This window comes from Aquarana catesbeiana, linkage group LG03 (genome assembly GCF_042186555.1).
Source record: "Aquarana catesbeiana isolate 2022-GZ linkage group LG03, ASM4218655v1, whole genome shotgun sequence".
Taxonomy (NCBI): Eukaryota; Metazoa; Chordata; class Amphibia; order Anura; family Ranidae; genus Aquarana; species Aquarana catesbeiana.
In genome coordinates, this window is record NC_133326.1 from 454,282,665 (window position 1) to 454,308,409 (window position 25,745).

A 25,745-nucleotide genomic window follows, 5' to 3' on the forward strand; every position below is an offset into this window, starting at 1 on the left:
GAGAGGTTTCTTGCCATCTGAGCTATGGCGAGCCGGCCCCAGAAACATCCAAGATGGTGGCTGCAGTTCCGCCATACGGAGAGGCAGGGGACACAGATTCCATTGTGGACCCTCTCCCAGCCTCTTAGGAACAATGCAGGTCTCCATACTTGCGTGTGAGTAATCTCCTGCACCCAGCCCTTTCACCAACCTCCACTGAGTCCCTCCTGGACAGGACACTGGAAGAGCTGTTGATATCTCCGGCTGGGGATAGCCCTGCGGGCCTAGCTGCATTACACCAGGCCTCTCCTTCACTCCCAAGCTGCCTTCCTTACATGGCCAACATTCTGGATAAATTCTCTCAAACTGCAGCTCAAATCACAACTACAATCAAAGCTGATTTACAGAGCCTTGGCACATGTATCAAAGCCATAGAACAAACTGTAGATCACACTGTCGCATGGGCTAATCGAAATACTGCACATATACAGGATTTATAAGACCAAGTAGACACAGCATTATCAAAAATTGATGACCTTGAGAACAGGAGCAGATGCTATAATTTTCGCATCAGGGGTCTCCCTGAATCTATCACAGATGTCCAAGGGACTGTTAAATCTTTTATCAAGGCTCTTATTCCAAACATTTGGGACCACAGGCTTGAGCTGGACAGAGCCCATAGAGCCCTACAACCCCCTCATCAAGATGAACTCCCTAGAAATATTGTGGTCAATAATGCAAAAATAGAAAAGTGTGGCACTTTAAAGGTGCTGAAACCTACTCACAGAATGCTAATCAGCAACTCTTTTTGATCGCCCCCCCCTCCCTCTGAGCCCTTGAAGAAGCCGACAAGGCAAAACTCGTCAGTTTGTGATATGCCTCCCTAATTCGATGTTACTATGTTCTATGTGTATGCAATGTGGATGTAAACCTAATATACTGTAGGTCTCATTATATACATACTTGGGGAGGAATCATTATCTTCAAGGGGGCCCTTGGGTATAATAATGAGTTGTGATGATCTGTTGTGATTTTAAAGGGATGTACATCCCCAATATAAAAACTTTTTAAAATTATTTTCTGATAAAAAATCTTTTTTCACCTATGTTTGTGTACTGGTAATCATTCTGTGAGGATGTTTTAACACCTTTAAAGTCCCACCCTTCTCTATTTTTGCATTCATTACTAATTGAGATGAGGTTTTAATTTCTCGACTGAGCTCATGCCCTTCTTTATGTTTGAATATTGTGGTCGAGCCACACTTCTATGCGGTAAAAAAGATGTCATGAGACTCTTCCGAGATTCCATACAACTCTCCATCCAAGGCCATCCCGTCCAAATTTTTGCAGACCTGTCTCCCACAACCATCCAAAAGCGGATATCTTTGAAGCCGCTACTGACAGCCAAAAAGTAGTAAAATATTGGTGGTTTTCTCCTGCAATTCCAATTTTGGAATAAATCCTTTGGCTTCTTGACCTTCCAGGAGGCAGAACATCTACTTCTTCAACTCAGCATCATCTCTCAAGCTCCTTCTTTACCATCATCCAACAGACACCACAGCTCTACTAACCACTAGTTCTCCTCTGATTAGCCTTCTCAATTTGGTCTGGCAAAAACAGAAATGGAAGAGATCCCGAGACTCTCACCCCCCTGTGGATGCTAGTCTGGTCATCCTTTGACTCTACCTGGTTGGAAGGAAACCTTTCTTCTCACCCCTTTTTTGATATGACTATGAACTTACACCCGCTCAGTGGGCATACTCATAGGTGCTGGGTCCCCCACTTTGCTAGTGGTTCTTTATTTTGCTTATGTTTTTCATTTTGATTTCTACTGGTTTTCTCTGTTGCTTTACTTATTCTTCCTTTACCAAGACTCTCGCCCTTTTTTGTTGTGACCTTAATGGAAAGTTCTTACTGACAAGTAAACTCTTCTTTAGGGCCTCCCATTTATTCCCTGTCCATAATAGGTTTCTCCCTTTCTGAGGACCAGTTTATCACAAAATATTCTGAATGCTAAAATTTGTATCTTTAAATGTTAACATTTTGTCAGGGGGCTTATTTTTCAGGAGGCTTTGAGGCTGGAATGGTTATCATGCTCCTACTCCTGTTGCGACACAGTGGTTTTTATCCCTGAGGCAACAGGACAGTGCCATGCATGTTTCAAGTCGCAATTACAAACACTTACTTGTGCAGGTCTGGGCAGGTCCCTTCCTATTCCTTGGGACTACAGAATAGTACGAGTTCTGTGCTCCCTTCTCGACTCTCTTTTCTGTATATCCCTTTCTTTGCTTATGCCTTCTATTTTTTTCAGATTCTGGTGCGGAAGCTACAACAGTTTTCAGGTGCCTTGGGGCTCAGGTCTTCCCAGATCAGTTTCCCCTACTGGATCCTACTCAGGACCTTTGGGTATGTGGTCATCAACTGATGGTGCATTTCTTCTCTCTTCCCTGTGACAAACACTGATTTAACATGCGCGTCTCTCCAAATGGCATCCCATAACACCCAGGGCCTAAACTCACCAGTAAAAAGATGCAAAGCTTTCCAACACTATCCCTGCCTAGGGCTTGATGTCCTCCTATTACAGGAGACTAGTTTCTCTAAGCAATTTAGTTCTTCGTTTATCCACCATAAATTCCAGACTTTTTAGCTAGCAAATGCAGATGACAAAAAGCAAGAGGTGGCTATATTTTTCTCTAAAAGAGTTTCATTTTCTCCCACTCATATAATTAAAGACCAGGAAGGGCATTACATTCTTGTCAAGGACCATATTGATGGTAGCTTATACACTATCATTTCCCATTATGCCCTGAACCGAGGTCAAACTACCTTCTTTTCCGCTATGCTGTATAGTTTGGCCCATCACTTTGAGAGTCGGGTCATAATGGGAGGTGATTCCAATAATGCCTTCGATCAGCTCCTCAAAAGATCAGGCAACAGGAAACCCCACCTTAAGAGACCTCCTAAACATAGCCTTTGCATTGCTAGGCTTTTACACTTGCTGGGGCTTATAGACATCTGGAGAGAACTAAACCCGACCCAACTAGAGATTTTACACATTTCTCTTCTACCCCTCAGACTCATGCGTTAATTGACCGCATTTTTCTCCCAGCCTCAGATCTACCCTTAACCTCCCATGCTTCTATTCAGGACATCTCATGGTCAGACCATTCTTTGGTTTTCCTTAAGCTGGTGAGGGCTCCACCTTCCTCAGGTCCCCACCCTCTATGAATCCCTACTTAGTGATCCCATTAGGTGCACTATGTTACAGAGGGATCTGAAGGGGTTTTCCCTCCTGAACGATGTAGGAGACATCTCTGGGCTCATTATGGGCAGCCCATAAGGCAGTCATATGGGTAAAACTCCTCAAGCTTGCATCCCAGCTGAAACGTGAACGTAGGGCTGATGTAGAGAAACTAGACAAGGTATTCAAATCACTCAGCAAATGTCACAAACGTAATTCCATGCCAGATTCCTTAGCCTAACTTAATTCTGCAAGACTAGCACTGAATTTAGCTTTAACCTCTGCAGCTGAAAAAAGCCTATAGGGGATGGAAGACAGCTTTTATCTCCAGAGGGATGGGATAGGACCTAAGCTTGTGGCCAAGTTGACTCTCAAATTCCGCGCGCTTTCCCTCCCTAAAATTAATTTTCTTTCAGGTTCTATCACCCAAAACCCTATGGGTATCATGGAGACTTTCCATGCATTTTATTATAAGCTATACAGAGTTGAGAACCCCAACGACCCCTCCAATTGGAAGCCTTCCTGGAGGGGATCACCCTCCCTAGATTAAAAGACAGTCACCACTGTACCCAGGACCAAAGTCTTGAATATCATTAAGGTCCTCCTTAATGCTTTGGCTCCAGGACCTCAGGGATTCTCGGTCTGTTATTATAAAACCTTTGTTGCTACCTTCTCCCCCTATCTGGTCCAATTTTTCAATTCTCTTCAACAAAATTGATGTCCTTTTTTTCCCACAAATAGAGCTTTCTTTTGGTGGTATTTGATCATCTCTGCGTTTTTTATTTTTTGCACTTTAAACAGACAAAGAGCGACAATTTTTTTTTCTTTTTGCTATAATAAAAAAAATATGGGCTAGATTTAGGGACTTTTATTTTTTTATTGTTTTTACTGGTAATGGTGGCAATCTGCACTTTTTAGCGGGACTGAGACATTGCAGCTGACAAATGTGACCCCACATTACACTTTTTGGGGACCAGTGATATTATTACATTGATCAGTGCTATAAAAATGCACTGATCAATGTAAAAATTACACTGGCAGGGAAGGGGTTAACAGTAGGAGGAGATCAAGGGGTTAAATGTGTTCCCTCGGCATGTTCTAACTGTAGGGGGGTTGGTCTGCCTGGGACACGTGCAGCATGATTGAAAGATGGCACGCGCCTGCTATCGCCCTGATGTGAGCCGCTGTACAGCTACGGCGATTTGCACAGGAGAGCCGACTTGCCATTGTATAACAACGGTGGCTGGTCGGCAAGTGGTAATAATGTTTTAAAAATGATGTCTAAGATCCTGGCAAATCCTTTATTCCACAAAAATCAGGTAGGCTTTATACTGGGTAGGCAGGGTCTGGACCAGATAAGGAGGGCTATTGACATGATCTCTCTCATGAATTCAAGCTGGGACAGGGGCCCCTCTCTCAGGAAGACTATTTGTTATCAATAGATCTCCAAAAATCTTTTGATACAGTTTCCTGGCCATACCCTTTTTCTATTCTTGAAAGATGGTGCTTCGGCCCAAATTTTCTGAGAGTTCTGGAGACCCTCTACTCAAACCCAACTGTCCACGTTTGGATGTAGGGCTTCTATTCAGACCCTTTCCCCATAGCCAAAGGTACGACTAGCATTAATCTTCACGATTGCTATAGAAACTCTTGCAATTGTGATCAGACATCACCCCAATATACATGGATTCCGCTGCGGGCCCCTTATTCACAAATGCAAACTTTTTGCTGAAGACTTACTCCTCTTCGTAACCTCTCCCATTATCTCGACCCCTATTATTTTTCAGTTGTTGCGGAACTTCAGCCAAGTGTCCTATCTCCAAGTTAACATATCCAAATCCATGGCTCTTAATATATCGACCCCCCTATCCTTAGTGGGACACCTCCAGGACCATTTCCCCTTCACCTAGAATCAATCATTTATTCCATATTTGGGAGTCAATTTGGCTGCTTCAATTAATCATCTTTACAAAATTAACTATCCTCCCCTCTTTAAGAAATTAGAAGTTGATTTGTCACAGTGGTCCCTCCTCGGGCTTTCCTGGCTAAAAAGAGTTAACGCAGTCAAGATGATGCTTTTACCCAGAATCCTTTACCTGTTCCGCTCACTTCCTATACCCATAGTTAAATCTCATATAACTAAATTCCAATCCTTAGTTATCTGCTTTGTATGGGGAAAGACTGGACACCGTTTCTCTAGAAAAGTCTTATACAGAACCCATCTTCAAGGGGGGTTAGGCCTTCCAAATTTATGGTGGTACTATCAGGCAGCCCAGCTAGCTCAGATCTCAATTAACTATACAAGGAGAGTCAAGCCTGATTGGGTCTCCATGGAAAGAGAAGAGTGCCACATTACTCCTTAGATTATCTATTGTGGTGTTCTCCAAAGACCTGTTCTCCCATACTTTCCCCTACCCTGTCTCACTCTGTAGTCTTGTGTGATACCCTACACAGGTCCCCCAAAATTAGTTCAGATTTGCACCCACTAGCACATATCTTTCAAAGAGATTTCACCTTACCCAAATTTCCCATTTCTTGCATTCTATCTAGGCTCATAATCTAGACCCACCAAAAGTCACACTCTATGAACAATGGTGTTCTAAAGTCATGGACCAGAGAAGAAGTATCACTATAATCTATTCAGCCCTTCCTGACTCCACAAATAAATCTCCCGACATGCTAAGATGGGAAAGAGACCTTGAGATTGACTGGGACCTGGAAACCTGGCATCAATGTTTCTCCCTTTCATTCAAGGGGCTGTATAATGTCTTTTTGATTGAAGCCAATTTGAAAGTCATTTCTCGCTGGTATCTTGTCCCTACCCGCCATGCTAAATTGTATCCTGACGCCTCCCCTCTGTGCTTCCGTGGTTACGGGCATGTGGGCTCTTTGCATCACATTCTGTGGCTATGCCCTAGAATGTGGGGGTTCTAGAACCAAATATTTCACCTGATTCACAAAATAACTGGGGTCACACTAACCCAATCCCCACAGATAGCCCTCCTCAACCAACGGGTAGATATGAATGCTAAAAGTACTGATCTTTTCTTTTCTACTAGGGACTAAAATTACGATAGCTCTGTCTGGAAAGGTCCTTCATTCTCTTTCATAAATTCTCATTGGCAAAGTCTCAGGAAAAAAATCGCAAAAAAAGGGAAGATTAAGGTCTGGTGTGACCACTCTGACACCTCCATCCCTTATAGTGCACAAAAAAACAAGAAAAATAGCCCTGGGACTTTAGATGAGGTGAGAGAGGTTGAGCCAATGTCCACAGTGAACACTGAGACAAAATCAATTTATTCATTTCAAAATGTTATGTAACTGAGCGGTAACAACAATGATTGTGAGTTACCAGGCATAATAGCCAATGTACACAACACAGATGAACGTAAATATACAAAAAATCGCAAGCATTCTCCATAATACCAGCAAGAAATTTGACTTGATCTTGGAACCCTGGGCCCATTATATGAAGGTCTCCCTTATGTTCTGATTGATTTTTCCTCCTCTTTTTATTTTTTCCCTGTCTGCTGGCTTTCCGCACCAGTACTTTCTCTTCTCTTCCCTCTTTTCTTTAGTTTTCCCCGTTCCCCCCTTTCCTCTCTTTAATCTAACTTTTTTCATAGCTATAATGTTGAATCACATATGGATAAATACTGGGTTCCTGGCTCCCGTTAGACACCCTACGGTGTTTTCTAGTAGGTCAAGCTTTCTCCCCCTCCGTGTATGAAGATTTAGTAAATGGGTTCTTGTGGGATAGCCCTTCCCCAGGATAATGCAATATATTTCTAGTAAGCCTTACCCATTCTATTACTTATTAGTTATAAGTTATAGGTTGTGTTTTTGCCTTCTCTTTTATAGCTTTGCTTTTGAATTATCCACCCCTCCAGTCAAGACCTCAGCGCAGAAACCCCAGGGGTTCTCCTCGGAGGTACCTTGGTTGGGGTTAGACAATGTACAAGGTATTCATACTTCTGTCATCTCTACCAGATTCTTAATTGCTTCTAGGCACGGGTACCTTGTTGATTATTTTTTTCAACTACACAATGGGGTTTCTTCACTCTAATTGACTTTCTTCTGCTACCACGGTTGAAGCCCTGGGGATTCTTGTTTATCTCTCATACTGCAATTTGTTTTATATGTCCATGCTCTTCCAGATTGTATTTTACTGATCTGATTGCATCTTTTTACCTTTATGTATGTGTTCTACGTTTATCCAATGAGGATTTCCTGCATGTCTAATTACAAAGCACTGTGGAAGCAAAGAAATAGTAGTTCTGAAATTATTAGAGGAAAGCTCTGTCTATCTCTGAAAGGGAAAAAAACAGGGAGGGGGAGGTGCCGACCTGAGTGTAGTATTAATATGATGACTTTAATAGGATAAGATTAAAAACTTACCAAAGCACTTTACTTTGGCAAGCGTGCATCTTCTAGCATCTTGTAAGTGTTTTTAATCTTATATAATATACTCTGTAAGACATGTAAGGGAAAAAAAACAGGGAGGGGTACGTGCCGACCTGAGTGTAGTATTAAAACGATGACTTTACTAGGATAAGATTAAAAACTTACCAAAGCACTTTACTTTGGCAAGCGTGCATCTTCTATCATCTTGTAAGTGTTTTTAATCTTATCCTAGTAAAGTCATCGTTTTAATACTACACTCAGGTCGGCGCCTCCCCCTCCCTGTTTTTTTCCCTTACATGTCTTGCAGAGTTCTGGACACACTCTGAACGATGGCTGCCTTCCCTTTTAACCCTTAATACCCCTTTCTTTTCCAACCACCTAACTTATGGATACATCACCATCCAGCTATTACAGCCACATATATATACCCCTATGGATTACACCATTTGGAGCACCAGATAACACTGACTATACTGCTGTCTATCTCTGAGGTGGGGCATGGGGACAGGAAAAAGGCAAGAGGTTATTAAATGAATATTAAGGTATCAATAAATGTGTTGGACATGTTCAGGAGCACAGAGCCACCCCTTCTTTGGATGATGATGGTGCTAGTGATACCCCCAAAAAAGAGTTGAACTCAAAGGCCTCCTAAGTGGGTGACCTCAGGATTGACAATGCCTTCAGCCTATGATGAATATCCAATCTGGGAATGTTTGTTGGGGGAGGGGGGTTTGAGTTTTGATAATGGGGTGGGAAATGTATTGGTGTGTGTAATTTGTCTATGTGTGTTATATATGTAAACTCACTGCAAAGTATATTCCCATGGGCAATAAGTTTAAAAGGCTAAAAATAAAACCTATGTGGCTCATGGCCAATGTTAAAATGGCCATAAATAATACAAAAAGCTTTTGAAAAATATAAAAATGAAGGAACGCTATCATTGTTTAAGTGTTACAAAGAATATAACAGAATATGTAAAAAGGAAATCAAGGATGCCAAAATTCAAAACAAACGACAGATTACAAAAGATAGTAGGACAAACCCCTAAAAATTCTTCAAATATATTAATAGTAAAAAGGTCAGGTTTGAGCATGTAGGCCCTTTACAAAATAATCCAGAGTGGGTGACTGGGGACAAAGATAAGGCCAATGTATTAAATATTTTCTTCAGCTCTGTGTATACAAAGGAGCATGGGGAGCTCATGTCCATAATGGGGGTGGTAGTGACACAGCCCCAAATGATCCACAATGGCTCAAAAGTGATATGGTCCAGAAATGTTTAAACAGAATAACGGTGGATAAAGCACCTGGACCGGATGGCATCCACCCACAGATCCTAAAATAATTGAGCTCTGTCATTTCAAGGCCATTGTTTATAATATTTAGGGACTCATTAATGACTGGAATGGTACCACTGGATTGGTGCAGGGCCAATGTGGTGCCCAGATTTAAAAAGGGATCAAAGTCTTTGCCAAGTAACTATAGACCTGTTAGTTTAACTTCTATAGTCGGGAAGATACTGGAGAGTTTAATAAAAGACCACACAGACGATTTCTTGCTGGAAAAAAAATATTTTAAGCAACAGACAGCATGGGTTCGTTAAAGACAGAAGTTGTCAAACAAACCTGTTTTCTTTTTATGAGGAGGCAAGTAAAACCTTGGACAGAGGGGTGGCTGTGGACGTGGTATACTTGGATTTTGCAAAAGCGTTTGACACAGTTCCCCACACATGGCTAATGTGTAAGGTAAAGTCTACAGGCTTGGAAATATCAGTTTGTAAATAAAAAGAAAATTGGCAGGATTCAGAGAGTAGTGGTTAATGACTCTTATGCCCCGTACACACGGTCGGACTTTGTTCGGTCATTCCGACAACAAAATCCTAGGATTTTTTCCAACGGATGTTGGCTCAAACTTGTCTTGCATACACACGGTCACACAAAGTTGTTGGAAAATCCGATCATTCTGAACGCGGTGACGTAAAACATGTACGGCGGGACTATAAAATGGGGCAGTGGCCAATAGCTTTCATCTCTTTATTTATTCTGAGCATGCGTGGCACTTTGTCCATCGGATTTTTGTACACACGGAATTTCCGACAACAGATTTTGTTGTCAGAAAATTTTATATCCTGCTCTCAAACTTTGTGTGTCAGAAAATCCGATGGAAAATGTGTGATGGAGCCTACACACAGTAGGAATTTCCGACAACAAGGTCCTATCACACATTTTCTGTCGGAAAATCGGACCGTGTGTACGGGGTATTACTCTGAATGGTCTAAGGTTATCAGTGGTGTACCCCAAGGTTCAGTGTTGGGACCCTTAGTTTTTAATATCTTTATAAATGATATAGGGTCTGGGATTAAAAGTACAATTTCTGTCTTTGCAGATTAGATTAGAATATATATATATATATATATATATATATATATATATATATATATATATATATATATATAATCTTCCGAAATTTGAATTTCATGTAGACTGAAATCAAATTTGAATAGAAAAGATTGGAATAGAATAGAAAATAATAGGACAGAATAGCATAGAAAAACAATAGAATAGGATAGAAAAAAATATAATATATATATTATATTTTATTCTATTCTGTTCTATTGTTTTTCCAGTCTATTCTTTTCTATTATTTTCTATTGTAATCTTTTCTATTCAAATTCATTATATACGAAATTCAAATTTCAGAAGCCATCTTCCGAAATTCGAATTTCGTATAGAATGAATTTAAATTCGAGTAGAAAAGTTTAGAATAGAATAGAAAAGAATAGCACAGAAAAACAATGGAACAGAATAGAAAAAAAATATAATATATATTTTATATTTTATTCTGTTCTATTGTTATTCTAGTCTATTATCTATTATTTTCTATTATTTTCTATTGTAATCTTTTCTATTCAAATTCGAATCCATTCTTTATGAAATTTGAACTTTAGAAGCCATGTTCCGAAATTCGAATTTCGTATATAATGAACTTGAATAGAAAAGACTTATAGAATAGAGAATAATAGAAAACAAAAGCATATAAAAACAATAGAACAGAATAATAAAATATATATATATATATATATATATATATATATATATATATATATATATATATATATATTTATATTTATATATATATTCTATTCTATTGTATTTTTTAGAAAATAGTTTTCTATTTTTTTCTAATTCGATTCGAATTTGTTTTCGAATTCTAATCTAATTTGTTTTATTCGTCACTTTTGTAATTCAGAAATTCGGATGCATACAAATTTCTGAATAATGAAAAATTTGTCTGAATTTCGATTCGGAATGAAACGAAATGCACACGTCTAATAAATGTAAAGTTATGCACTTGGGGGCTAAGAATATGCATGCATCATACATACTAGGGGGAGTACAATTGGGGGAATCAATGGTGGAGAAAGATCTGGGGGTTTTGGTAGATTATAAGCGCAATATTAGGATGCAATGCCAAGCTGCAGTTTCCAAAGTCCTTTCTTGTATTAAGAGAGGTATGGATTCCAGAGAGAGATATATCATTTTGCCCCTGTACAAATCATTAGTAAGACCTCATCTGGAAAATGCAGTTCAGTTTTGGGCACCAGTTCTCAAAAAGGATATCGGGGAACTGGAGAAAGTGCAGAGAAGGGCAACCAAACTGATAAGAGCCATGGAGGGGCTCAGCTATGAGGAAAGACTAGAAGAGCTGAATCTATTCCCTCTCGAGAAGAGGAGATTAAGGGGGAATATGATCAACATGTACAAATATATAAGGGGTCCATATAGTGAATTTGGAATTCAGTTATTCACTTTAAGGTCATCACAGAGGACAAGGGGGCACTCTTTACGTCTAGAGGAAAAAAGATTTAATCTCCCAATACGGAAAGGTTTCTTCACAGTAAGAGCTGTGAAAATGTGGAATAGACTCCCTCCAGAGGTGGTTCTGGAAAGCTCAGTAGATTGCTTTAAAAAAGGCCTGGATTCTTTCCTAAATGTACATAATATAACCAAGTACTAACATTTATAGGTAAAGTTGATCCAGGGAAAATCTGATTGCCTCTTGGGGGATCGGGAAGGAATCTTTTCCCCTGCTTTAGCAAATTTGATCATTCTTTGCTGGGGTTTTTCGCCTTCCTCTGGATCAACTGTGGGTATAGGATTGTGTATATGGGATTGTATTTATTTATTTTTTTGGTTGAACTAGATGGACTTGTGTCTTTTTTAACCTGACTAACTATATAACTATAAATGTCTGGGGAAAACTTGATGACTCCAGTGAAAATAATCTCCTATAATGTAAGGGGAATGAACACACCCTTTAACTACTTCTGGCCCGGCCTATAGCAGAATGATGGCCAGGCGGTGATTCTGTTATCCTGACTGGGTGTCATATAATGTCCAGCAGGATAACATGCCGCCACGCGGGGGCATGCAGCGGGGCAATCGGAGGTGCTGTGTGTCAGTCTGACACACTGCATCTCTGATCATGGTATGGAGCCTCTAACAGAGGCTCCTTACCACATGATCAGCTGTGACCAATCACAGCTGATCATTGCGTGAACCAGAAAGTACCAGAAAATGGCATTCCTCAGTTCGCACTGACAGGGAGGGCTGATCAGAGGGGGGGGTCTGTGCTGATAATCAGCACAATGATTATCAGCACAACCCTATCAGATGTGCCACCACAGCTGCCAGTCAGTGCCCCACCAGAAACATATGTCAGTGCCAATCAAGATACCAATCAGTGCCCATATCAGTGCCAATCAGTGCCCACCACAGTGCCAATCAGTGCCCATCACAGTGCCAATCAGGGCCCAGCAGTGACACCTGTCAGTACCTCATCACTACCTCATCATCAGTGCTGCCCATCAGTGCCAATCAGTACCGCCTATCAGTGCCAATCAGTGCCGCCTGTCAGTACCCATCACAGCTGCCTGTCAGTCTCATCAGTGCCACCTATCAGTGCCCATCAGTGCTGCCTATCAGTGCCCATCAGTGCTGCATATCAGTGCCGCCTATTGGTGCCCATCAGTGCTGCATATAAGTGCCGCCTATCAGTGCCCATCAATTCTACATATCAGTGCCTCCTCATCAGTGCCCATCAGTGCCACCTTATCAGTGCCAACTCATCAGTGCCCATCAGTGCTGCCTCATCAGTGCCCGTCAGTGAAGGAGAAAACAAAATGTTATAACCGAAACAAAGAAGAATGTTTTTTTTTTCAAAAATGTTGGTCTTTTTTAGTTTGTTTAGCAAAAAATAAAAACCCCAGAGGTGATCAAATACCACCAAAAGAAAGCTTTATTTGTGAGAAGAAAATGATAAAAATTTTGTTTGGGTGCAGTTTTGCATGACCGTGCAATTGTCATTCAAAGTGTGACATCACTAAAAGCTGAAAATTGTCCTGGGCAGGAAGGGGGGAAGTGCCTGATAGTGAAGTGGTTAAAGGACTTTTAAAGGGAAACTTTTGGCAGGAGCATTAAAATCTAAAAATTTGAGAAATTATATAGCAAAAATAAAAGATAGCAAGGGCCCCCTGAAGCATTACACTAATTACATTTTTTTTTGTGAGAACGATTATATCAAGTCAGAGATATTCTGGAAGGGAATATCTGAAAATGGCAAAATGACTGATATTTTCTCAAAAATGTTTGGAAAGGATTCAAAGGCTATAATGAAGGAGAAAATAGAGATAGCAATCAAAAACACTAGTGTGGGAAAGAGCTCAAAACCTAATGGGTTTCCAATACTCTGTTATTATAAAAAATCTGAGACACTTAGTACAGTACCTTACTTTTGGGCATATATAAACTTGATTGGGAATGGAGTAGAAATAAGGTCAGGGTCTTTATTTGCCTATAACACATCGTAAAAGAGGGAACAGACCCTACTCCTTTTTCAAGCTTTAAGTAGTGATTGGTGATGAATGTAGATACAAAACTATACACCAAGGTACTAGCAACGAGATTAAAACCATATACAGTATGACCTATTGGATAAATATGGGTCAGAGAGGATTTGTCCCTGGAAGGGATTCCAGGGACAGTGTGTGGAGAACCATATTTTGAGCCATAAGGTGAAGGGGGAAAGACCAAATTCTCTTCCTGTCAATAAACACAGAAAAACCATTTGACAGGGTGGTCTAGGAGCTCCTGTTTATAACTATACAAAACTTCATAATAGTTCAACACACGTTCCATTGGATAAGGGTGTTATTTAGCAGCCTAAGAGCAGAGGTATGAGTTAATGGGATGCTCTTACAGCCATTTGACTTCTTAAATGGAACCCATCAAAGTTGCCTATTGCCTTTATTGTTTGTGTTGTCCCTGGTACCCCTCCTAGTGTCAATCTGTCTGAATTCAGAAATACAGGAAATAAGCAAGCCAATTTAAAGGAGTTAGACAGATATGGGGAGGTGTCAAATTTGAAGATTAATTTGGAAATACATTTTAAATATTGACTTACAGTAACCCCATAGAATGTACGATATTGAGACCATTATTTCAATTTGATTGAAAAAATAAGGGCCTAAAATAATTAGGGATTATAAAATCCCCCACTCTTGGGGAATTTTATCAGAGTAATTATATTCCACAGAATTCAACAAAATTTGTATAACTAACCTTTACATACCCTATCTTGGCTAGGGAGAGTGAATACAATAAAGATGGTAACCCTTCCAAGATTCTTGTACGTATTTCAAACCCTTCCTATACAAACACTTTTAGCACATTTTAAGACCTATTGGGGTTGATTTACTAAAACTGGAGAGTGCAAATCTGATGCAGCTTTGCATAGAAACCAATCAGCCTCCAGGTTTTTTTGTCAAAGCTTAATTGGACAAGCTAAAGTTAGAAGCTGATTGGCGACCATGCACAGCTGCTCCAGATTTTGCACCCTTCAGTTTTAGTAAATCAACCCCTTTGGTCTTTAGTGATAAGGTTTGTAAGGAAGCGTCAGGGGTCACATATCAACTATTCAAAACTGGTTAAATCAAAACAGGAAGAAGGATTAGTACTCCCAAATTTGAAGCATTATAGTAATGCAGCAGTATTAGCTGGGTAAAAGCTGGGTATTGTTGGAGAAAAATGTAAACATAGTTAAGCTAGAAAAGGTAGCATGGGTCCCAAAACAATATGAAACATGGCAGATACAGGCTAGCATTTATAAACATTTACAGTGGCTGTCACGTACCTGGTGCTAGAGTCTGATATGCAGAGGCCTCTCTTACATCTCTGAATCAAGGCCCCTGGTAGAGTAAACAGGAGGAGCGGGAGTGCAGAGTCGCACGAGTGCCTGGCAGAGTTTCTAGCAGTGGAGCTGAACTGGAACTGATGGTAGAGTCATGGAGGAACACTGACACAGCAGGATAGCCAGGAACAGCTGTCAGGCTGGAGTCTGGAATAGGCTGGTACTTGGAAGCCACGGGCTGAAGCATGGGTACAGCAGCTAGCAGGAATGATATCAGCATGGACTGGAGCAAAGGCAGATGCAGGCTGGCTGGCTAAGACACTAGTAAACAAGTCCAGAACAGATGTGGATACAGAAGCAGAGTCAGGTGCAGGCAGGTTTGGCAAATGGCTAGCAACGAGGTAGCAGAAAGAACAGACAGGAGCGTAGTTAGAGACAAGCCGGGATCAGATGCAGGAAGATAGCAGGAACAGTTAGGGACAAGAGGGGTAGGTCAACTGGAACAGGTACAGGCAAACGGATAACAGGAATCACAGGGAACACTGTAGACCAGACAGCACTGATCCTGGGGAATGAGTCAGTTTAAATAGTCCATTTAGTGCCAAGAACTGTCACTGGGTGCGCGCACACACTCGTTGGCATGCGCGTGTGCATTGGTGCATGCAAGTGTGCCTGTGCAGCTCTTCTCAGTGGGACATGCAACACAGGGGATCTTCTATGGTCGCCATCTTGGATATTGGCGTGCCCTTCCTGACATTGCCTCCTCTCAATGGGCAGCCTCTGGATGCCCAATCGGGCCAACCTTAAAGGATAGGATCTCTTGAATGCTTGGACAAGCCTTTCGATGTGAATGTTATCTTCAGGTTCCCATGAATTTTCCTCCAGCCCATACCCCTTCCATTTGATTAGATACTGAACCTGATTTCTCCTCTTCCTACAGTTCGGAATTGCTTCGACTTCAAATTCTTCTGCCCCATAGATTAACACTGGTTCAGGTGGGCCTATATTCCATCCGGGAAATGGATCAGGGATCGCAGGGTTTAGCAAGGCTACATGGAAGACAGGATGTACCCTAAATTAGTCTGGCAGCTCCAGTTCATAAGCCACATCATTGATCTTCCTCTTCACTGGGAAGGGCCTCGCGAACCTAGGACCCAGTTTTTTTAGAAGGGCATGCTAATTTCACATTTGCTGTGGAAAGCCACACTTCCTTTCAGCTAAAGGAAGTAATACAGCCCAGTCATCTTGCGAAAATGAGGAGAAGCAGCATAAATACAGCTCAAGAGTCTGATTGGTTCTCTCCATTTCCCCAGTGCAGTTTTGATGGCTAGAACTTCATGGTCCCAACATGATAGTTTCTTTCTGTACTTTACAACTTGAGGGAAAATAAAACGACTGGGTGTAACAGAGCCTTGGACCCCTGTCTCTGGGACAGTACTGGGTCAGGGTGCCTTAAAACCAATGCAGATGTAAACAGCTTCTTAAGGGTTTTGAAAGCACCCTGAGCTTCGGGGGACCATTGTAACCTGATGCTTTGCTTGGTCAGTTGTGTAATGGTGGAGAAGATCGCTGAAAATACCCTAAAAAACTTCCGATAAAAATTTGCAAACCCGACAAAGCGTTGAATGCCTTTCTTGTCCACCGAGGCTGGCCAGTCCAGAATAGCAGCAACTTTTTGGGGATCCATTTTAACACCCTCAGTAGAGATCATCAGTCCCAGGAATTGAATGCTCTGCCGTTCAAACTCTCACTTCTTGGGTTTAGCATATAGACCACGTTGTTGTAGATGGCCCAGCACATTCCTGACATGTCTGCGGCGATTATCAAGAGAAGAAGAAAAGATTAAGATATCGTCCAGGTGTACTATGACAAAAAAGTCCAGGTAATCTCGAAAAATGTAATTAATGAATTGCTGAAATGTGGCAGGAGCATTGCATAGATCAAAAGGCATCACAAGATATTTGAAATGCCCAAATCAGGTGCAAAAGGCCATCTTTCACTCATCCCCCTTCCGGATACGAACCAGATTGTAAGCTCCTTCGAGGTCTAACTTTGTGAATACGGTTGCGGATCCCAGCCTCTGGAACACTTTGGGTACCAAGGGAAGAGGGTAACAGTTTTTGACAGTAACTTTGTTGAGTTTACGATAGTCTATGCAAGGCCGAAGAGAATGATCATTTTTTTCCACAGAGGAGATACCCATTCCCGCCGGGGAGGTGGATGGGTGGATGAAACCCCTCTTTAGATTGTCATCAATATAGAGTTTTACAGCGGCAAGCTCCAATACTTAAAGAGGGAAAATCCTTCCGAAAAGGAACTTCAACCCCGGGGAGAAGTTCAATCGGGCAGTCATAGGGCAGATGGGAGGAAGAGTCTCTGCCCCCTTTTTGCTGAACACATCCAAGAAGTCATGATACACAACTAGTATGGATTGGCAAGCTTCAGTGTCAGAGTCCAAGCACAGCAGGGATGGTGGATCACATCAGAACTCCTGTAAGCAGTGTTGAAGGCAGTAGGGAGAGTGGAACTTGACTTCCCCTGTGACCAAATTGAAAAGAGGGTTATGTGCTTGTAGCCACAGCATGCCGAGGATAATATAGGAAATAGGAAACAGGGGAGATGCAATTGCATCCAGGTGTACCAGCTCTTTATGGTTATCAGCCATGAAGACAGATAATGGCATAGTTTCTTGGGTGACTAGTCCAGATTTGATGGCAGACCCGTCGGCCAAATGTACTGAGAGTCCCTGGGCCCTGGGGGTACAAAGGAATTTGATGTTCTTTGACAAAAGATAAGTCCATAAAGAAGCTACAGGCTCCTGAATCAATTATGGTGGGAACTGAGATGCTCCTTTCTGGAAGCTGCAATACAATAGGAAGAGCCAGGTAAGTTGAGTGAGTTGGCAGAGTTGGTATATAAGCAGAAGAAATGGTTAAGCACTTATGGAGCTTCGCTAGACATGATCTCCTGTAGTTTCCTGGTTCCCCACAATAAAGACGAAGATTATTATGATGTCTGCGTTGGCGCTCTTCAAAGGAAAGGGACACCAGGCATAGGTGCTGCAGGGACTGGTGGAGAAAGGTGTAACCAGCGATCGATTTGGATGGCCAAGTTATTCAGAGCATCCAGGGAGTGGGGACGCTAACTCGGGCCAACTCATCTTTCAAAGGTTCAAAAAGGTCCATGCGGAATTGGTGGTGAAGAGCAGCATCATTCCAGTTAGTGTCAGAACTCCAGGGCCTGAATTCTGAAATGTAGTCTTCGGCCACTCTGCGACCTTGCTGGAGGGTGTGTAGCGCTGCTTCCGTGGTGACGGTTTGCTGGGGATCTTCACAGAGCTGAGCCATGGAGTCAAAGAAGTTGGTTAGGTTGGTCAGGAAGGCAGCTTTTTGTTCCAGCAGGTGGTGGGCCCATGACTGGGGCTCACCCTGTAGCAGGGGGATGACAAACCCAACTTTGGTGACTTCCAGGGAGAAAGTGCGTGGTTGCAGGGCAAAATAGAGTTCACAAGCATTGCGGAATGCCCGAAATTTACTGCGTTTACCAGCAAATCTTTCAGGTGTAGGGACCCTGAGCTCAGGAGGTAGCATTACAACTGCAGGGGTAGCGGTGGCTCTGGTAGAGGTAGTGGATGCTTGAGCAAATCCTGGCAGTAGTAGGTGAGGACAGGGCCTGGACACGTTCCTCCAGTCGGGTGTAACCCTCTTGTAGGTTCTTGACAGCCTGGATAAGGCTGCCAGGTGCATGCAAAGTTCTTCCATAGGAGAGGCTCCCTGCGCAGACTCAGACATGGCTGTCTGGTACTGTCACGTACCTGGTGGTAGAGTCTGATATACAGAGGAGGGCCTCTTTTACACCTCTGACTCGAGGCCCCTGGTAGAGTAAACAGGAGGTGCATGAGTGCCTGGCAGAGTTGCTAGAAGTGGAGCTGAACTGGAACTCATGGTAGAGTCGTGGAGAAACACCAATACAGCAGGATAGCCAGGAACAGCAGTCAGGCTGGAGACTGGAATAAGAAGTAAAAAAGGAGTACCAGCTTTGTGTAATATCCTTAGATAGATTTATTAAAAAACAAATAAAAACTACTTACAAGCATGTGAAAGTAAACTGCAATATAGACGCCTTTAAATGATGGCAGTCGGTCTAGTAGCCACAGTCTCCAGATAACGAAAGAGAGGACGAAGAAACCATCACAGGCTGATGCGTTTCAAAGGATAACCTTCTTCCTCAGAGCCTAGCAGTACTGCCTCCTTCAGCTTCTTAAATATATGTAAGCATACAAAGGACACATCATAAAGAGGCCCAGGGGCCTGCCATAGGTGCAAAACAGAGTAGAGACTGCAACTATGCCCCATACCCATTTGTACACAGACCACAGTGACGCATGATACCTGCATGGGTGTGTATCCCATCGCACCGGGTGCCAATTCCCGTCTAGATGTACCATCACTATACACATGTTGTTATCGCTCTAATAGCATCTTCCAATGCATCTCCACGGCCAAACCGGCGCCTGGAACGCATACCACACTATTTGCGTTCCAGCGTGAAACTGGAGGTGCGGTCCAGACATCACTTCCTGTTCACCTGCCATCGCCTATAGCTGACGTCAGCCGCTACAGATTGCATCTGCCATTTTGGTGTGGACTTCCCATAGAGCAAAAAGCAGACGCATCTGCCGTTCCTCCGTGTGGAAACTGAAGTTAGAGATATAAATGTATACAAGGAAACAGAATACCTGGCCATTCCTGGCAAACAGTCAAACTCACTCTACGGATAGAACGGGACACGGAGTCCCTGGGCCTCGCTGGGTAACATTGGTGGAAATGTATACTAAAAGGCATGCACATAAAAATCCATGCACACACAAAAAAAATACACTTGTATATGTATATATGTATTAATCAATAAAAAAGTAAATAAAAGTGTATACCTACACACACATATAAATAGCCAGTAGCACTAAATTGTGGGCACCTATAGTGGACAACTGCATTAGATTATAGACAATTGAACTAAATTATAGATGTCTAAAGATATAGCTGAGGAGGCAGCAATATGTTATATTCCACAATCTTATATTAAAAATTGGTATACAATGTATCATAAATTGAATTTAATAGATTTAGCATCAAAATTAAATGAATCTAAAAATACATATGCACACATATATTTTATATTTTAAACTCTTTGCTAAAAACACTAATAATAATAATTACTAAAGGAAAGAGAATAGGATTCCTAGAAAAGGTAAAAATTGGCGCACATTGTGCAACAGGCAAAGCTTCACCCACAGATGACCAATTAATAGGGTGTAAGAAAACGATGATGATGATGATGATGATGATGATGGTAACAACGAACACTGTTTCCACATGAGGAGCCCATCCTATGCCTAACTGTATAATCCTACTACTACTTTTACACTATTTTATGTATCTCGAAATCTTCGTTGAGGCCTTCAGGGGAGAGACTGCCAAGAGTAAAGATCCAGAAGGTTTCTCGCTTGCATAAATTCTGATGTCTTCTCCCTGCATCTAGATCAACTCTATCCCAAACACTCTCATGCCCGATGGATCTCCCTGATAGGCTTCTTGAAAATGCCGAGGGACTGGGTATTTATCTCTTAGGTTAATAATACAGCATTTGTGTTCACCTATCCGGACTCTCACAGTGCGGGATATCCGACCCACATAGAGACGACCACAAGGACAGAGGATAGTGTACATGACATACTCTGTTCCATAGTTTTTAAACTGTTTTAGTTGGTGAATCCTCCCATCCTTCCCTACAACAGTTTCCTGTTGCACATATACATGCACATGCCACAATTTTTGACACTGCACCTATAGCTTCTTTTTTGGTCAAATATTGTTGACCATATACTAGTGGGCCTATTAGTAGATTTTCTCACCCTACTAGGGGCTACCAAGCTCCTCAGATCCCAAGGTTTTCTAAAGACAATATTAGGGCAATCAGGAAGCCTATTGCCTAACACAGGGTCTTGTTTCAGGATACTCCAGTTTTTCTATAGTACATTTTGTATCTCAAAAGCCTTATTTGTATACTGGGTGGAGAACCGAACTTGGTATGCATCTGAGTTTGTGGGGGATAAGGGTTCTTGATTGTGGTCTAATGGATTATCATATAAGGCAAGGTACTTATTAAAGGCAGTCTCCACATGGGTCACATCATAGCCTTTCTCTTTGAAATTGTTTCTAAGAAGGTCACTTTCTTCTATGTAATCTTCTTTTCTTGTACATGTATGCCTAAGGCAACACAATTGTCCATAAGGGACATTTTGTATCCATCTAGGATGGTGATTGCTTTTAGCATGCAAGTTGGAGTTGCCTCCCTTCAGTTTAAAATGGGTTCTAGAGCAGATATCGCCATCAGGATTTCCCTTCAGCTCTAAATCCAGAAATACTAGACAATCTTTATCAATGACATATGTTAACTCTATACCAAAGGGATTGTCTTTACAGTATCCCAAGAATTTGCTTAGATCTTTGTCAGTCCCGTCCCAAATGATAAAAATGTTGTTGATTTACCTAGCGTAGAGGATCAGGTTCGCCTCAAACTGATTATTTTTCCATATAAAGGAATTCTCCCAATATCCCATGAAGAGATTTGCATAGCTAGGGGCAAACCTGGCCCCCATAGCTGAGCCTCTGGTCTGTAGATAATGTTCTCCCAAAAAATAAAAATAATTATGTGTAAGGGAATACTCAACACAGTCCAATAGAAATTTAGCCTGTAAGGGATTGAATCTACCTTTCTCCAACAAATAGTGATCAATGGCTCTTAGGCCATATATGTGATCAATAGATGAATAGAGAGAAGCCACGTCCAAAGAAAACCATCTATAACTAGGCTGACATTTATATTTGGATAAAATTTGTAACATATGGCCAGAGTCTCTAACAAAGGATGGGAGGCTGGTCACGATGTTTTGTAAATAATGATCGATATAGCATTCTAGGTTACTGGAGAGGCTATCGATCCCAGCAATTATCAGTTTTCCGGGGGGATCTATATCACTCTTATGCACCTTAGGTATGTGGTAAAAATATGGGGTCACTGCATGTCTATTATAAAGAAAGAAAAATTCACTTTTTGTGAGAACTTCATTTAATAGAGCTTGGTCTAAAAGTGTTTTAAGTTCTTTCGTGTACTCCACAGTAGGATCCTTTCTCAATTTTATATATGTATCAGTGTCACCCAAAAGTCTCTTTGCCTCAGCTATATAGTCATCTTTATTCTAAATTACCAGAGACCAGAGACTGGAATAGGCTGGTACTTGGAAGCCACAGGCTGGCTAAGACACTGGTAAACACGTCCAGAACAAATGTGGATACAGAAGCAGAGTTAGGTGCAGGCAGGTTCCTCAATAGGCTGTCAATGAGGTAGCAGAAGGAACAGGCAGGAGCATAGTTAGAGACAAGCCGGGGTTGGATGAAGGCGGATAGCAGGAATAGTCAGGGACAAGCCGGGTAGGTCAACTGGAATAGGTACAGGCAAACGGATAACAGGAATCACAGGGAACGCTGTAGACCAGACAGCACTAATCCTGGGGAAAGAGTCAGTTTACATCCATCCATTTAACGCCAAGAACCGTCACTGGGTGCGTGTGTGCATTGGTGTACGCAAGCGTGCCCGCGCAGCTCTTCTCAGTGGGACATGCAAAATAGGAGATCTTCTATGGCCGCCATCTTGGATATTGGCGTGCCCTTCCTGACAGTGGCAATATAATTCTCTGTTTATGCCACTTACAGGAACTGATTATTTTCCTCCTGGTGAAAAGGATAGGGCCTTTCTTAAATGGACAAACAGTTTGAGATTATAAAAAGATATAAGATGTTATAAATCAAAACATCACTCCGTGCCCACTAAAAAATTACAACCGGTACACAAGCAAAGCAAGAAAAAATAAATAGCAGCTACTTAAATAGTTGATTGTGATTAAAAGGCAATAAGGAATAATTTAAATGAATAAAGTCTTTCAATATTGCAGCAGCGCTTCATGTCCAAATTAACAGGACACGCTTTCATATAAAGTTCATTATATCAAGTGAATCCTGTGGTGAAGATCCTATAGTGACTCCTGCTGTGTTCTGTGAGTGAAGATATTCCTTCCACCAAGTGTTACACCACGTGCGAGGTACCCCTAATGAAATTGCACTCACCAGAACTCCAGCAAACATCAGCTTTGAATTGTAATAGCAATATCAGGTCTGCACCAATTTCTAAATGACCACCAGATGTCAGTATTACTCTTGGTAGCTCCAATGAAATATGTGGGAGAGATGGAATGTCCACATAGTGTGATATTGCTAAAACACTTTATTTAAAACATCCAAATATCCCCCCATAAGTAACAAGCGTACCAAAAATTGTGAATAAAGGAGCAAATAAGTGCACTGTGCCTGTTGCGTTTTCCAATTGGAAAGGTGTTAGGAGCGTTCGCCATATACAGCTACAACTATACGCTTCCTCGTTCCTCCCTGGTCTGTTGTCATGAAGATCCTGCCAGTAACAGGCAGAGTAGACCCATCGGTGCACGATTGCGGGCGTCTATGCGCACACGCACATGCACTCGTTAGTGTCTGGCGGGTTATTTAAACCTGTCTGGCACTTGCATCATTGCTGTTTGCTCTGCAGCTCTGTGTATGTGTTCCCTGAAAACCTGATATCTGCTTCTGTTTTGACCCGGCTTGCTTTGAGACTATTCCTGTTATCTGCCTGTACCTGATCCCTGGCTTGTTTGACGATCCCTCTGCCTGCTACTTTTGTACCTCTGCTGCCAGCCTGCTTACCGACCCGGCCTGTCTGACGATCCTGGACTCCCATCCAATCTGCTGAGCCTGTCTGCTGCGCCATCCAGGCTGTTCACCTGTCTGCTGATCATCCAGTCTGCTGAGCCTGTCTGCTGAGCCATCCAGGCTGTTCACCTGTCTGCTGATCATCCAGTCTGCTGGGCCTGTCTGCTGAGCCATCCAGGCTGTTCACCTGTCTGTTGATCATCCAGTCTGCTGGGCCTGTCTGCTGAGCCATCCAGGCTGCTCACCTGTCTGCCTGATTTATCCAGTCTGCTGTCCTGTCTGCTGAGTCGTCCAGTCTGCAGTTCCTGTCTACTGATCCATCCCGTCAGCTGTGCCGGCCATCTGATCCTTCTGCTGTTGATCCTGCCAGGCACTCATACCACTCCGCACTCCTGCACCCCTGTCACCACTATCAGGGGCTCTCAAGTCGGAGGCATAGGAGAGGCCATCCTCTGCAATTCGGGCTCACCCTTTAGGTACGTAACAGTAGCAAACAGCCATGTCTGAGCCCGAGCAGGGAACCTCTCCTATGCAGGAACTTTGTTTGCACTTAGCAGGCCTGACCCAGGCTGTCAAAAGCCTTCAGGAAGGATACACCCGGTTGGAGGAGCAGGTCCAAGTACTGTCTTCTCCCACTGGAATTCAAGGAACCCCTCAAGCCTCTACCTCTTCTACAGGCACCGCATCCTCTCCTACGGTGGTGATGCTTCCGCCCGAACCACGTGTCCCTACACCCGAAAAATTTGCTGGGGAGCGTAGCAAATTTAGGGCGTTTCGCAATTCCTGTGAACTGTACTTCGCCCTCCAGCCACGTACCTTCTCCTTGGAAGCCACCAAGGTGGGCTTTGTCGTCTCTTTACTTTCGGGTGAACCTCAAACCTGGGCCCATCGCCTCCTGGAACAGAAAGCCGATGTGTTGACCAACCTTACCACCTTCTTTAATACCATGGCTCAACTGTATGAAGACCCTCAGCTTTCTGCAACTGCAAGGGCCCTTCAGCAAGGGCGCCGGGCGGCGGAAGATTATGTGGCTGAATTTCGGCGGTGGAGCGCAGACACTGACTGGAATGACGTTGCGCTCCGTTACCAGTTTCGCATGGGACTGTCTGACCCCTTGAAGGACGAGCTAGCCCGAGTTGGTGTACCCCAGACCCTAGACGCATTAATCAATCTTGCCATACAGATTGACCGGCGGGTGAGGGAACGTAGGTCGGAAAAATTTTCCCGACCAACCTGGATGTTACCTAGAGTGCCCTGTCACCTGCATCCGGCCCCTACCTCTCAGTCCACTTCTACAACGGACACTTCGGAACCCATGCAGTTGGGGGTGCTTCGCCCTTCTCTTACTATGGAAGAGCGCCAACGTCGCCGGGCAAATAATCTATGTCTCTACTGCGGGGAACCCGGTCACTATATCAAGAATTGCCCTACTAAACTTCGTAAGTGTTTTTGAAAATCTCCTGAACATGTGCTTACTGGAATCCAGACCTCTTCTCATCTTGCCCTCTCTATCTCTTTGCAGCTTCCAGGAAAGACTCTGTCAGTGCCCGCCATTATTGATTCAGGAGCCTGCAGCTGCTTTATGGACTCATCTTTTGCAACAAGACATCAGATTCCTCTGCTTCCTAGGACCCAAAGACTGTCCATTCACCTGGCTGATGGGTCCACTATTAAATCTGGGCTGGTTATCCAAGAGACTTCCCCTTTGCCAGTCACCATTGCCGGTGCCCACCACGAACTGCTTCGTATGGACATTATCTCCTCACCTCTGTTTCCTGTAAATCTTGGAATGCCTTGGCTTCAAGCCCACAATCCTGGTGTCAACTGGGCCACAGGGGAGGTCACCTTTTCCTCTCCTTATTGCCAGCAATTCTGTGCCTCAAAGGACCCCCATGGGCCCTTTCCTTTGCTATGTCTGGATACTGAAGCTGAGCTATGCCAAACTGTCTCGAAAGCCTACCACGACTTCATTGACGTGTTCAGCAAGAAAGGAGCAGAAACTCTACCTCCCCATCGGGCGTATGATTGCCCTATCGAGCTCCTTCCAGGGGCTGAAATTCCCTTCGGAAGAATCTTCCCGTTAACCGAGTTAGAACAGGCGGGCCTTAAGGAC